Source organism: Perna viridis, chromosome 13, assembly GCF_037379345.1.
Source record: "Perna viridis isolate PV_CMFRI_1.1 ecotype Kerala chromosome 13, ASM3737934v1, whole genome shotgun sequence".
Taxonomy (NCBI): domain Eukaryota; kingdom Metazoa; phylum Mollusca; class Bivalvia; order Mytilida; family Mytilidae; genus Perna; species Perna viridis.
Window position 1 is genome coordinate 35,236,329 of NC_142457.1, and position 13,635 is coordinate 35,249,963.

Below are 13,635 nucleotides of genomic sequence, written 5' to 3' on the forward strand. Positions count from 1 at the left end.
TTTATTTTTTTTACTAGTATCTACTTAAAAAGTACAAAAACAATCCCAAATCAAATATTTGTTATCAATAATACGGAATTAAACCACCATATTGGCTTTCTTTTGATGATTCTTTGAAAACCCCCATCACTCAGGGGGCGGTCTAGTATCCTATTAGGATCAAATTATCTGATCTAATGAGTAAAAGACTGCACCCTGAGCCTTATTAGAACTAAGTAAACATTGTCAGCATCTAGAAATTCTCACCTAAACTATCAAAAGAATCAAAAAGTACAAATAGTAGCCCTTTTGAGACTAAAATCATACCAAATTTTGTTGCGGAACCATACAAGAAGAAGATTCAAATATGTTTACTGATGGTAATACTCCACACAACAAAGGCAAAACTGGTTTAGCAGGAAGCCACAAGGTCAGTAATGCTGGACGGTTCAAGAAAGGTCATACTCCATGGTCGAAAGGTCTCGTTTTTGAGAATGCAGTTTAATCAGATGAAGAAGAGTCAAAAGCTTACATCCGAATGAATCTGCAAGATCACCAACAAGACGACATCGAAGCTGATTCCGTATCCAGGACTGACAGCTCACAAGTGGTAAAAGAAGATGGAAGTGGTGTGATTAAATCCAGTATGATCCTGCGGCCACAGTTCCTGAAAGCAGACAAAGAAAAGGTGACATCAAACAATTCTCATATTATTGAGAGTGAAAAGATGTTTGACATGTTCAACTTGGCGTACCAACAGCACAGGGAAACACCAAAAACTTGCAAGAGGCCATGGATGGAGCCACATAGTGACAGAAAATGGGGTGCCTGTATCATGTACAGAGTTCGGTGTGCAAACTGTTGGTTTGCGACTCCAACACTAGCAAAGTTGTACTCAGAAGTTGAAAACAACAAGCCAGGGCCAAATCCAGCCGGTACTAACATTGTGCTAGTTTCAGCAGGACTAGATAGTCCAATAGGAAGCACCAAGACCCAGGAGATTTTAGCACGTGTAAGTGTTCCACCTCCATGCAAGAGTGGTATGCAGAGAAACACCGACCGAATTCCTAAAGTTATGGTAAAGCAGAACAAGGACGACATGAAAGATAAGGTCATATAACAAAAAGAATGGACAACCAGAAAATGTGATAGATGTGACCTTAGATGGCAGGTACCCAACTGCAACAAGGTCCAGCAGGAAGAAACCAGGGTTAAATGCATCACAGGCACAGATGCTTGCGATTGAACAAAATACTCCATGGAAGTTTGTAGTCACAGTATCTTCACTAAACCAGCTATGTTGGAAGGGAGCTTGGCTCAGAGGAAAGGGATTTGATGCAGAGTGCCCAGGCCATGAAGGCTGTACTGCTACCCTTCATTGAACTATACCAATATCAGAATATGCCATGGGAAAAGAAATTGGAAATCAGCTTGCACTGCAAGGTATGCTTATCTGTTATGCCACAACAGATGGAGATGCACGTTCCGCTAAAGGAGTAGAAGATGCCATACATGTACTGTATCCTATGTGGGAAGTGCAGAGACTGGCTGACCCAGTACATCTAAGCCAACATCAATTCCGAGCGGGAATGCGAGCTGAGTTTAGTGAGACCATGTTTCATGGACAAACTAAAGAAGAGAACAAGGACTTGAAGAAAATGTTTAGCCTGGACTTGAAGTGTTGCAGTTCCATGATATTGAACCAGTTAATGAATGAATATAACTAGGACACAGAAAAAGTATGTAAAAAATTACCTACCATCCTTTCAACTACAGTCCAGTGTTATGGTGGAGACTGTTCATCTTGCCTTAAGGAGTCTGTGGTATGCAAAGGTACAGTCAGTGATAACTGGTGGACCAGATCCTTTTACCTAAGCACTTACAACATCACTGTGCTGAAAATAGATGAAATTGATGAAATTATACTGCTAAAACTACTGAAAATGATACTTAGTGAGGAAGCAGTCAATAGCATGAGAATGTTCCACACAACAAATAAAAATGAAGGAGTTCATCGTGCATTGAGTGTGAGTTTACCAAAAAATGTAACTCATGGAAAAAACATGGAAGGCAGACTTCATTCTGCAATACGCAGGACCAACAACAGACCTGGTACATCAGCCAAGATGAAAAGCAAAGAGTTGAACATTAAAGTGTCCGAAGACTGTGAGACCTTCTTTGATAAAATGGACAGAGAGTATACTTACAAAAGGACTTATGAGCAGAAACCTGAAGTAAAGATAAGAAGGTTACAACAGGCAGCTGTCAGACTGGAGGAACACAAGATTCATAAAGAGCTCCACAAAAAGAGACCAGACTATGTAAAAGGGCAACTAGATCCTGTACCAGATGAGCTGATGCATGATGCATACTGCAAGAAGAAGATGCCTAAGTAAAAGACAGACAGCTTAAAAAAATCAAAGGTCCTTTTAAGGACCACCCAAATCTTTCAAAAAGATTTCTTATATTGATACGAATAAAATGAAATTTAATGAATAAATGAACACTTTCCCCTGCCCATTTTCTTTTAAATCCATTGAAATACCTAAATTATTATCTGGCATCTTAAGGTGCACTAAACAGGGCGGAAAAGGGGCAATGTGACCTATACATTCCCCTTTCGACACACATGTTTGCCTACTGTTGTTGAAACCATGTGGTTCCAACACCAGATGGGCTGCATTTATGCATTTGGTATTGTGGCACAGGTGTGATACATCAACAGCTGCTAACTGTGCAGCCCTATGCTGTATCATGTATGCAAGCCTGTGCACATATAATAATTTCCACCCAATGGCACCAGGAAATCTACAATTTATGACCCCATATTTGCCATTTGGTGTACATGACCCTGTCCAAATAAAACACTCTCCATTTAGCCCAAGGGCACATTTTTCCTCTAGCTTTTGATGGTACTTCTGAAAAAAAGGCATCCATTTTGTAAAGTTACTTTTTCAAGCAAGATTGAGTAGGAATATTTCTCAAAAAGAGGATTTGGTACTCCTCAAAACCACAAAAAAAAATCCAAATTTGAGATATCCAACCCCTATCTTTTGAAAAATGGCTAAATTATGCAAAATTTCCTCAAAATATAGTAAATTTGATATATTTCAATAGTACTGTACCTCTACTACACATATGAAACATAAAAATACTCACCAATATGAAAATGTAGCCATATCAGCTGTTTTTGTATGCAAACATACCTCTCTATTAGATGCGCTAAAGTTAAAATATTGTAATAAAAAGCCATCTTCTGTTATTTCATCATATTTCCAATTATTCAGCAAAGTTTCGATCAAATCGGTCCATCATCATGTCCACAAACCAGCTTCAAAGACAGCTACCCAAAACTGTTTTCAGCTCTTCTTTCTTATCTGAAAAATTCAAAAAGTTAGATATGACCACTTTTATCAATATTGCAATAACTTTTTTACTTTTTGAGATATTTTCACAAACTAAAGTGTTTTTTTCTCTTGGATAATTATAGTATTTGAATTACAAATTTTCTTTTATCAAAATAGTTTTAAAGTGGTTTAATTTTTTTTTTCCAATTCCAAATATGGAAAAAAATAGAATTGAATCAAATGAAACTAAAATTAAAAATACTTCTACTTCATAAAAAAAATAGAAAAAAATATTATAAATTACTTTAATGATTCAGAAAACAGCCCCAATTTACAGATTCTTGATAAGTTGAAAAGTATTTGTGTAAATAATTATTTTCTACAGGTGCCGATATGACCAATAATCTAAAGGCTCAGGGTTGCATACTCATACATAAAGGTCTTTAGATAAGAAAATTTTTGAATAATTACACAGGTATTTTAGGAAATTTTCATCACAGCAAGTTTTTTTCTTCACATTTTAAAGAAAACAAAATTGATTTATCACATTTGGGTCTCAAAGAACGAAAATTATAATATAATAGTGCAAAAATGGTCAATTTAATTTTTTTTTTTTTTCTAAAGGCATTTTATTTTTTTTACTAGTATCTACTTAAAAAGTACAAAAACAATCCCAAATCAAATATTTGTTATCAATAATACGGAATTAAACCACCATATTGGCTTTCTTTTGATGATTCTTTGAAAACCCCCATCACTCAGGGGGCGGTCTAGTATCCTATTAGGATCAAATTATCTGATCTAATGAGTAAAAGACTGCACCCTGAGCCTTATTAGAACTAAGTAAACATTGTCAGCATCTAGAAATTCTCACCTAAACTATCAAAAGAATCAAAAAGTACAAATAGTAGCCCTTTTGAGACTAAAATCATACCAAATTTTGTTGCGGAACCATACAAGAAGAAGATTCAAATATGTTTACTGATGGTAATACTCCACACAACAAAGGCAAAACTGGTTTAGCAGGAAGCCACAAGGTCAGTAATGCTGGACGGTTCAAGAAAGGTCATACTCCATGGTCGAAAGGTCTCGTTTTTGAGAATGCAGTTTAATCAGATGAAGAAGAGTCAAAAGCTTACATCCGAATGAATCTGCAAGATCACCAACAAGACGACATCGAAGCTGATTCCGTATCCAGGACTGACAGCTCACAAGTGGTAAAAGAAGATGGAAGTGGTGTGATTAAATCCAGTATGATCCTGCGGCCACAGTTCCTGAAAGCAGACAAAGAAAAGGTGACATCAAACAATTCTCATATTATTGAGAGTGAAAAGATGTTTGACATGTTCAACTTGGCGTACCAACAGCACAGGGAAACACCAAAAACTTGCAAGAGGCCATGGATGGAGCCACATAGTGACAGAAAATGGGGTGCCTGTATCATGTACAGAGTTCGGTGTGCAAACTGTTGGTTTGCGACTCCAACACTAGCAAAGTTGTACTCAGAAGTTGAAAACAACAAGCCAGGGCCAAATCCAGCCGGTACTAACATTGTGCTAGTTTCAGCAGGACTAGATAGTCCAATAGGAAGCACCAAGACCCAGGAGATTTTAGCACGTGTAAGTGTTCCACCTCCATGCAAGAGTGGTATGCAGAGAAACACCGACCGAATTCCTAAAGTTATGGTAAAGCAGAACAAGGACGACATGAAAGATAAGGTCATATAACAAAAAGAATGGACAACCAGAAAATGTGATAGATGTGACCTTAGATGGCAGGTACCCAACTGCAACAAGGTCCAGCAGGAAGAAACCAGGGTTAAATGCATCACAGGCACAGATGCTTGCGATTGAACAAAATACTCCATGGAAGTTTGTAGTCACAGTATCTTCACTAAACCAGCTATGTTGGAAGGGAGCTTGGCTCAGAGGAAAGGGATTTGATGCAGAGTGCCCAGGCCATGAAGGCTGTACTGCTACCCTTCATTGAACTATACCAATATCAGAATATGCCATGGGAAAAGAAATTGGAAATCAGCTTGCACTGCAAGGTATGCTTATCTGTTATGCCACAACAGATGGAGATGCACGTTCCGCTAAAGGAGTAGAAGATGCCATACATGTACTGTATCCTATGTGGGAAGTGCAGAGACTGGCTGACCCAGTACATCTAAGCCAACATCAATTCCGAGCGGGAATGCGAGCTGAGTTTAGTGAGACCATGTTTCATGGACAAACTAAAGAAGAGAACAAGGACTTGAAGAAAATGTTTAGCCTGGACTTGAAGTGTTGCAGTTCCATGATATTGAACCAGTTAATGAATGAATATAACTAGGACACAGAAAAAGTATGTAAAAAATTACCTACCATCCTTTCAACTACAGTCCAGTGTTATGGTGGAGACTGTTCATCTTGCCTTAAGGAGTCTGTGGTATGCAAAGGTACAGTCAGTGATAACTGGTGGACCAGATCCTTTTACCTAAGCACTTACAACATCACTGTGCTGAAAATAGATGAAATTGATGAAATTATACTGCTAAAACTACTGAAAATGATACTTAGTGAGGAAGCAGTCAATAGCATGAGAATGTTCCACACAACAAATAAAAATGAAGGAGTTCATCGTGCATTGAGTGTGAGTTTACCAAAAAATGTAACTCATGGAAAAAACATGGAAGGCAGACTTCATTCTGCAATACGCAGGACCAACAACAGACCTGGTACATCAGCCAAGATGAAAAGCAAAGAGTTGAACATTAAAGTGTCCGAAGACTGTGAGACCTTCTTTGATAAAATGGACAGAGAGTATACTTACAAAAGGACTTATGAGCAGAAACCTGAAGTAAAGATAAGAAGGTTACAACAGGCAGCTGTCAGACTGGAGGAACACAAGATTCATAAAGAGCTCCACAAAAAGAGACCAGACTATGTAAAAGGGCAACTAGATCCTGTACCAGATGAGCTGATGCATGATGCATACTGCAAGAAGAAGATGCCTAAGTAAAAGACAGACAGCTTAAAAAAATCAAAGGTCCTTTTAAGGACCACCCAAATCTTTCAAAAAGATTTCTTATATTGATACGAATAAAATGAAATTTAATGAATAAATGAACACTTTCCCCTGCCCATTTTCTTTTAAATCCATTGAAATACCTAAATTATTATCTGGCATCTTAAGGTGCACTAAACAGGGCGGAAAAGGGGCAATGTGACCTATACATTCCCCTTTCGACACACATGTTTGCCTACTGTTGTTGAAACCATGTGGTTCCAACACCAGATGGGCTGCATTTATGCATTTGGTATTGTGGCACAGGTGTGATACATCAACAGCTGCTAACTGTGCAGCCCTATGCTGTATCATGTATGCAAGCCTGTGCACATATAATAATTTCCACCCAATGGCACCAGGAAATCTACAATTTATGACCCCATATTTGCCATTTGGTGTACATGACCCTGTCCAAATAAAACACTCTCCATTTAGCCCAAGGGCACATTTTTCCTCTAGCTTTTGATGGTACTTCTGAAAAAAAGGCATCCATTTTGTAAAGTTACTTTTTCAAGCAAGATTGAGTAGGAATATTTCTCAAAAAGAGGATTTGGTACTCCTCAAAACCACAAAAAAAAATCCAAATTTGAGATATCCAACCCCTATCTTTTGAAAAATGGCTAAATTATGCAAAATTTCCTCAAAATATAGTAAATTTGATATATTTCAATAGTACTGTACCTCTACTACACATATGAAACATAAAAATACTCACCAATATGAAAATGTAGCCATATCAGCTGTTTTTGTATGCAAACATACCTCTCTATTAGATGCGCTAAAGTTAAAATATTGTAATAAAAAGCCATCTTCTGTTATTTCATCATATTTCCAATTATTCAGCAAAGTTTCGATCAAATCGGTCCATCATCATGTCCACAAACCAGCTTCAAAGACAGCTACCCAAAACTGTTTTCAGCTCTTCTTTCTTATCTGAAAAATTCAAAAAGTTAGATATGACCACTTTTATCAATATTGCAATAACTTTTTTACTTTTTGAGATATTTTCACAAACTAAAGTGTTTTTTTCTCTTGGATAATTATAGTATTTGAATTACAAATTTTCTTTTATCAAAATAGTTTTAAAGTGGTTTAATTTTTTTTTTCCAATTCCAAATATGGAAAAAAATAGAATTGAATCAAATGAAACTAAAATTAAAAATACTTCTACTTCATAAAAAAAAATAGAAAAAAATATTATAAATTACTTTAATGATTCAGAAAACAGCCCCAATTTACAGATTCTTGATAAGTTGAAAAGTATTTGTGTAAATAATTATTTTCTACAGGTGCCGATATGACCAATAATCTAAAGGCTCAGGGTTGCATACTCATACATAAAGGTCTTTAGATAAGAAAATTTTTGAATAATTACACAGGTATTTTAGGAAATTTTCATCACAGCAAGTTTTTTTCTTCACATTTTAAAGAAAACAAAATTGATTTATCACATTTGGGTCTCAAAGAACGAAAATTATAATATAATGGTGCAAAAATGGTCAATTTAATTTTTTTTTTTTTTCTAAAGGCATTTTATTTTTTTTACTAGTATCTACTTAAAAAGTACAAAAACAATCCCAAATCAAATATTTGTTATCAATAATACGGAATTGAACCACCATATTGGCTTTCTTTTGATGATTCTTTGAAAACCCCCATCACTCAGGGGGCGGTCTAGTATCCTATTAGGATCAAATTATCTGATCTAATGAGTAAAAGACTGCACCCTGAGCCTTATTAGAACTAAGTAAACATTGTCAGCATCTAGAAATTCTCACCTAAACTATCAAAAGAACCAAAAAGTACAAATAGTAGCCCTTTTGAGACTAAAATCATACCAAATTTTGTTGCGGAACCATACAAGAAGAAGATTCAAATATGTTTACTGATGGTAATACTCCACACAACAAAGGCAAAACTGGTCTAGCAGGAAGCCACAAGGTCAGTAATGCTGGGCGGTTCAAGAAAGGTCATACTCCATGGTCGAAAGGTCTCGTTTTTGAGAATGCAGTTTAATCAGATGAAGAAGAGTCAAAAGCTTACATCCGAATGAATCTGCAAGATCACCAACAAGACGACATCGAAGCTGATTCCGTATCCAGGACTGACAGCTCACAAGTGGTAAAAGAAGATGGAAGTGGTGTGATTAAATCCAGTATGATCCTGCGGCCACGGTTCCTGAAAGCAGATAAAGAAAAGGTGACATCAAACAATTCTCATATTATTGAGAGTGAAAAGATGTTTGACATGTTCAACTTGGCGTACCAACAGCACAGGGAAACACCAAAAACTTGCAAGAGGCCATGGATGGAGCCACATAGTGACAGAAAATGGGGTGCCTGTATCATGTACAGAGTTCGGTGTGCAAACTGTTGGTTTGCGACTCCTACACTAGCAAAGTTGTACTCAGAAGTTGAAAACAAGAAGCCAGGGCCAAATCCAGCCGGTACCAACATTGTGCTAGTTTCAGCAGGACTAGATAGTCCAATAGGAAGCACCAAGACCCAGGAGATTTTAGCGCGTGTAAGTGTTCCACCTCCATGCAAGAGTGGTATGCAGAGAAACACCGACCGAATTCCTAAAGTTATGGTAAAGCAGAACAAGGACGACATGAAAGATAAGGTCATACAACAAAAAGAATGGACAACCAGAAAATGTGATAGATGTGACCTTAGATGGCAGGTACCCAACTGCAACAAGGTCAGCAGGAAGAAACCAGGGTTAAATGCATCACAGGCACAGATGCTTGCGATTGAACAAAATACTCCATGGAAGTTTGTAGTCACAGCATCTTCACTAAACCAGCTATGTTGGAAGGGAGCTTGGCTCAGAGGAAAGGGATTTGATGCAGAGTGCCCAGGCCATGAAGGCTGTACTGCTACCCTTCATAGAACTATACCAATATCAGAATATGCCATGGGAAAAGAAATTGGAAATCAGCTTGCACTGCAAGGTATGCTTATCCGTTATGCCACAACAGATGGAGATGCACGTTCCGCTAAAGGAGTAGAAGATGCCATACATGTACTGTATCCTATGTGGGAAGTGCAGAGACTGGCTGACCCAGTACATCTAAGCCAACATCAATTCCGAGCGAGAATGCGAGCTAAGTTTAGTGAGACCATGTTTCATGGACAAACTAAAGAAGAGAACAAAGACTTGAAGAAAATGTTTAGCCTGGACTTGAAGTGTCGCAGTTCCATGATATTGAACCAGTTAATGAATGAATATAACAAGGACACAGAAAAAGTATGTAAAAAATTACCTACCATCCTTTCAACTACAGTCCAGTGTTATGGTGGAGACTGTTCATCTTGCCTTAAGGAGTCTGTGGTATGCAAAGGTACAGTCAGTGATAACTGGTGGACCAGATCCTTTTACCTAAGCACTTACAACATCACTGTGCTGAAAATAGATGAAATTGATGAAATTATACTGCTAAAACTACTGAAAATGATACTTAGTGAGGAAGCAGTCAATGGCATGAGAATGTTCCACACAACAAATAAAAATGAAGGAGTTCATCGTGCATTGAGTGTGAGTTTACCAAAAAATGTAACTCATGGAAAAAACATGGAAGGCAGACTTCATTCTGCAATACACAGGACCAACAACAGACCTGGTACATCAGCCAAGATGAAAAGCAAAGAGTTGAACATTAAAGTGTCCGAGGACTGTGAGACCTTCTTTGATAAAATGGACAGAGAGTATATTTACAAAAGGACTTATGAGCAGAAACCTGAAGTAAAGATAAGAAGGTTACAACAGGCAGCTGTCAGACTGGAGGAACACAAGATTCATAAAGAGCTCCACAAAAAGAGACCAGACTATGTAAAAGGGCAACTAGATCCTGTACCAGATGAGCTGATGCATGATGCATACTGCAAGAAGAAGATGCCTAAGTAAAAGACAGACAGCTTAAAAAAATCAAAGGTCCTTTTAAGGACCACCCAAATCTTTCAAAAAGATTTCTTATATTGATACGAATAAAATGAAATTTAATGAATAAATGAACACTTTCCCCTGCCCATTTTCTTTTAAATCCATTGAAATACCTAAATTATTATCTGGCATCTTAAGGTGCACTAAACAGGGCGGAAAAGGGGCAATGTGACCTATACATTCCCCTTTCGACACAAGTTTGCCTACTGTTGTTGAAACCATGTGGTTCCAACACCAGATGGGCTGCATTTATGCATTTGGTATTGTGGCACAGGTGTGATACACCAACAGCTGCTAACTGTGCAGCCCTATGCTGTATCATGTATGCAAGCCTGTGCACATATAATAATTTCCACCCAATGGCACCAGGAAATCTACAATTTATGACCCCATATTTGCCATTTGGTGTACATGACCCTGTCCAAATAAAACACTCTCCATTTAGCCCAAGGGCACATTTTTCCTCTAGCTTTTGATGGTACTTCTGAAAAAAGGCATCCATCTTGTAAAGTTACTTTTTCAAGCAAGATTGAGTAGGAATATTTCTCAAAAAGAGGATTTGGTACTCCTCAAAACCACAAAAAAAAAATCCAAATTTGAGATATCCAACCCCTATCTTTTGAAAAATGGCTAAATTATGCAAAATTTCCTCAAAATATAGTAAATTTGATATATTTCAATAGTACTGTACCTCTACTACACATATAACCACAATTAATTTTCCCACTGTCTTCTTTATAGTCTTTCTGTAATTTAAAAAAATTCCACCAGCGCAATTCAATTAAGATTTTCAGGGATGTTAATTTGAACCTTCCAACAACTTATATAAAAAAATATAAAACAAATTACCATTATTTTTTCAAAATTTATGCATAAACACAGAGATACCCTAAAAAATGACCCAAAATGGCTTCTGGATGTCACAAACTTGACCTTTTTTTACCTCACCAAATCACAACCTAAATGTCAAATTTCTCATTTCAACACATCTACTAAAATAATTTCATTATTCCTCTTCCAATTGAGCACAAAAAGTATGAGAAATTCTGAAAGGAAGTGTTTCTAAAAAATTTTTGAAAAATCCCCTATTACTATAGGAACTATATTCGCATACAACGAAAAAGCTAAGGGCAGATAATTGTGGTCTCATACCTGATACTTTTATTTCTATAATTTCTATATTGTCAATTTCTTCTTAGATCAATTACAATGTATGTTACTAGTTAAAGTGATAGCCCTGTGTACAATGCACCCCTTCTGTTTGCAAATCCCACTATCCCAGAAGATGAGAACAACATTGTTTAAGTATTGTAAACAGTATCTGATTTTGTTCAATCTCATTTTAACTGACTTTTTGTGTATACAATGTATGTCCTAGATCTTGACCTTGCACATATATCAGTTTTGCTTACCTTGAGGCATGATTTTCAATAAACTTTCATTCTGCTATTCACATTTTGTTTCACCATATTGGTGAAATGATATATCTTCCTCAATAAAACTGAATTCAAGATCCCGTCGCTGGGTTCATACGGATACATGTATGTCAATTGTCATATCACAACTACACAAGTCCACATCGGCACCAACGTGATCGGCACACTTTATGATAGTAAACAGACTGCAGGATATTTCCTTCGAAAAAGACTTATCACAATTATAATAACATCTTAAACTGCAAACACATGGTTTGGGATTTACCCCTTTCTCTTCTGTACATACCACGTGCGCATGGAGATAAGATCCAACAACACGATTAATTTAAAATAAACAACTTAAATTAAGTCTAGCTAATCCGTACATTCCTTATATATGACGTCAATGAATGTTATATCTCAGTCCAGTTTATCCCACTAACTTTCTGAGGTCATGGGGTACATAGTCCAGCTTACGGGCTTGTTGTGCATGAACAAAAAATAGGTGCCGTAAGCTGGCATCGTCTATAGGTTTTAGCAGTAAGCTGGCCTCGAGGAAGCCAGTTTACTGGCCAAAAATAGTTATGTCTTTCAAAAATTGCAAATTTAATACAGTCAAATACTTAACCGTTAAGTAACACAAAATAATGTTAAACTAGTTAATTTAGGCAATATATAGCGTAAAATAACAATAAAATACCGATTTTCGTAAAAGGCCAGTTAATGGACATTTGTAAGCAAGGCCAGTTTACGGGCTTATTGTGCTTATATATATATATATATATATATACATGTATTTTTTTACATTTTATGTTTGTACAAAATTAAAAGACAAATTACACAAAAAAATATCAGATTTTCTTGATTTCAACAATTGTAAGTAACTTTCTGGACACTGGAAAACTCAGGAGCAATAACTCTTCTCTTAAAATCAGTCTAATTTTTGAAAATGTGCAATGGCTTGATTTAAAATGTTTCACAGTAATTTTTGAACTGGAAGAAAACTTAATTGATACATCAAAATAGACATATAATTAAGTTATTGTCATATGGACTTTAAAACTTAAATTTCTTTTGCACTAAAATTACTTACAAAAAAACAAGTGGTAAATGTTGTTATAATATTGTAATGAAGTCTACAAAAACAAAACAAAACTTAAAAAAAATGAAACAACAACATACATGTAAGTCCCCAAAGTGATAAAATCTTGATTAAAAGTTTTGTTAGTTCCTATCGACAGACTCCTACTAATGATGACTGATGGACAGCATTGACATGGTTTGGAAGCAAAATGGATTGTCTCCCTTAGAACTACAATGTACATTACAATGTAATTAAAATTACTTACATGTAGAATTTAAATTAATGGTTTGTATCTGTTTTTTGAACTTAATATATAAGTGTAAGTTTTTGTAAGAATCAGGCAAAATGGATGTCAAAACCCCACCAATCTGACAATATAATTTCACCCTTGGATACAATCACTATATGAAAATACCATAATTTGATCTCTGCATCACTGGATTTGTTCAAAAAATTTTTCAAGAGAATGTTATAGAAATGAAATTTTTGACAGAATTCGCTGCCCTTGTAATCTTCTTTTTATGTGCATTTCAATGTGATTATAAGTAAAGTTACCAAAATGATACGAAAAAATCTTAACTTTTAACTTTAAATCTGAGAGCAAATCCATGTAGTCAAATTACACTTGCAAAACGGTTGGGTTTTGTCATACCATGGTTCAACAACTGCCTAACTCTTACAGAGACTGACACTTAATACATACATTTACATTACATAATTCTGAGAGAGATATAACTAGAAATACTTTAAGCAATCTCAATAAGAAAATGCCACTTCTTTACATGTACTTGAAAAAAACTGTAAGCAATCCACACTT

At 36.1% G+C, this 13,635-nt stretch overlaps 1 long non-coding RNA gene across 24 annotated transcripts in view; it reads right to left on the reverse strand.

Moving 5' to 3' along the window:
• LOC148600613 (uncharacterized) overlaps positions 1–12,484 on the reverse strand; it is a 28,361-nt gene extending 15,877 nt beyond the window's left edge. For 4 of the 24 annotated variants that reach the window (XR_015917638.1, XR_015917646.1, XR_015917634.1 and 1 more), the window contains exons 1-7: positions 11,732–12,482; positions 9,647–9,782; positions 8,216–8,555; positions 5,693–7,310; positions 4,261–4,600; positions 1,739–3,356; positions 307–646 (exon numbers count right to left, since the gene is read on the reverse strand). This is a non-coding gene — a long non-coding RNA (uncharacterized LOC148600613). The other 20 variants (XR_015917650.1, XR_015917648.1, XR_015917651.1 and 17 more) reach the window with 17 other exon arrangements.
• Positions 12,485–13,635: the final 1,151 nt, after the last annotated feature.